Source organism: Cynoglossus semilaevis, chromosome 18, assembly GCF_000523025.1.
Source record: "Cynoglossus semilaevis isolate Cse_v1.0 chromosome 18, Cse_v1.0, whole genome shotgun sequence".
Classification (NCBI taxonomy): Eukaryota; Metazoa; Chordata; class Actinopteri; order Pleuronectiformes; family Cynoglossidae; genus Cynoglossus; species Cynoglossus semilaevis.
Window position 1 is genome coordinate 2,485,665 of NC_024324.1, and position 1,818 is coordinate 2,487,482.

Genomic DNA, 1,818 nt, shown 5'->3' on the forward strand with positions numbered 1-1,818 from the left:
ATTTATTCCGTCAAATCAGCAGAGTTAATCATGAACTGCTTGATTGGAAAATGTTTTTCTATTATTACTGAGTGAGTGGAAAAATATCTTGGCGTTAAAGGAAGCGGTCTCTGACTGTTGTTAAAATATTAACCAATCACTGACTGTTGGACTAGAACCGACGACTCAGGGTTTGAATGTCCACCTGTCGTCTGATCAGGACTCAGGGTCACATGACCCGCAGTCTTCACGGAGGTCAGTGACGTGGGCTGCAGTCCGCGTAGACAGTGGCCCAGAGGTCAGAAAAAGCAGCAGTGGGTTTGATTCAGCGTCTTCACGGCCAAGGTTGTCGATCAGTGAGAACACTAACACCTCCCCCTCCACCCCCCCTCCTCCTCCCTGCGTCACTCTGTTCATCTTAATCCCACTGGATGTTGTATAACGTTGGTTTTTTTAACCCCAGATTACAGTCTTTCTGAGTTCTTTCGTTCTGTGAGCTCATACTTTTTTTTTCAACAAAAACCAAATGCTTTAATTTTCTGTCCTGATAATCAGTTTAGACGACCTCAAACTCACGGCCTGTGGGATGCTTTCGGGCCACGGGCCAGGAGTTTAAACCCCTGTGTTGTATTACCTTTTTATAAGTTTAAATCCTTCAGAATTTGGATGTTCAGGCGACTGCAGCGACAGACACACGGCCTGGACGCTGCCGTTACATAACCCAGCCCCCGTCCTCCATCAGTGGGCTGCAGCCCAGAGACGCTGCCTGTACAGTGTGGGCTGAACCTCCCTCTGTCTGTGTGTGTGTGTGTGTGTGTGTGTGTGTCACACAGATGTTCCTGTGGGCGTGTTCTCGCCCGGTGCCTCAGCTGTTCTCTGCAGAGTTCCTTCGACAGAATCTCATTGGTCAATTTGGCTCTAATTCAAAACCAAAGTGATGGCCCTGCTCTGTCCCCCCCCCGTCTCCCGTCTCCCCCTTCCTCCCCCGTCTCACCCCCCCCCTCCTCCTTATGTAACGGCTCTAACACAGACTGAATCAGCTCAGTCCCGTGGGTCGGCTGCTGGGATTTGAATTTGATTTTTTTATCAGTACTGAGTGTGTGTGAAGTGTTTGGACGTCTTCGTGTCAGTGTCTCTGTCTCTGAGGCCCAGTTCACACACACACACACACACACACACACAGCAGTGTCAGGTGTCACACACACACACACACACCTGTATCCAAATACACACTGACGTCAAAAACAAAACTGATTCTTCCAACCAGCTCTGGTGTCAAAGTGTTGTTGTTTGTTGACGCTGGTAACGAGGACAGAGGAACCAACCGCTGGTCATGTGACCAGTGGTGAACCAGTCACCTGGGCTGGAGTCTGAGCAGAGATTTAGCAAAAGTAACTAGTAACTGAGTTAGTGAAAAAAAAAAACAGCTGACGCAGGCTATAAATATTTGTTTTTGAAGTAACTTTTAGCAGTTTTACATTTATTTCAAATGTATTACTTCACCCAAAAAAAACGCAAATAAAATACCTGTAGTTAATGACCGACACTGGTCCACGGACCAGGGGTTGAGAACCCCTGATGTAAAGGAACTGATTTTGGTTTTTTTTGTTTTTTTCATACATAAAAGTCCTGGATTTTATTTTTTAAATTTGACCCAGGACTTTTTGACTAACTCTTACTTTATGAGTTAAAGTGTAACTTTTTTTCAGGTTGGTTCCTGGAGGGAACGTCATGTACAGTAGTGTAAACAACAGAACAGGAACTTCCTGACGGTGGAGCGGCCTGGATGACTCAACGCTGGGTTTTTAATTTTTATTTATTTTTTACCACAGTGTCTAT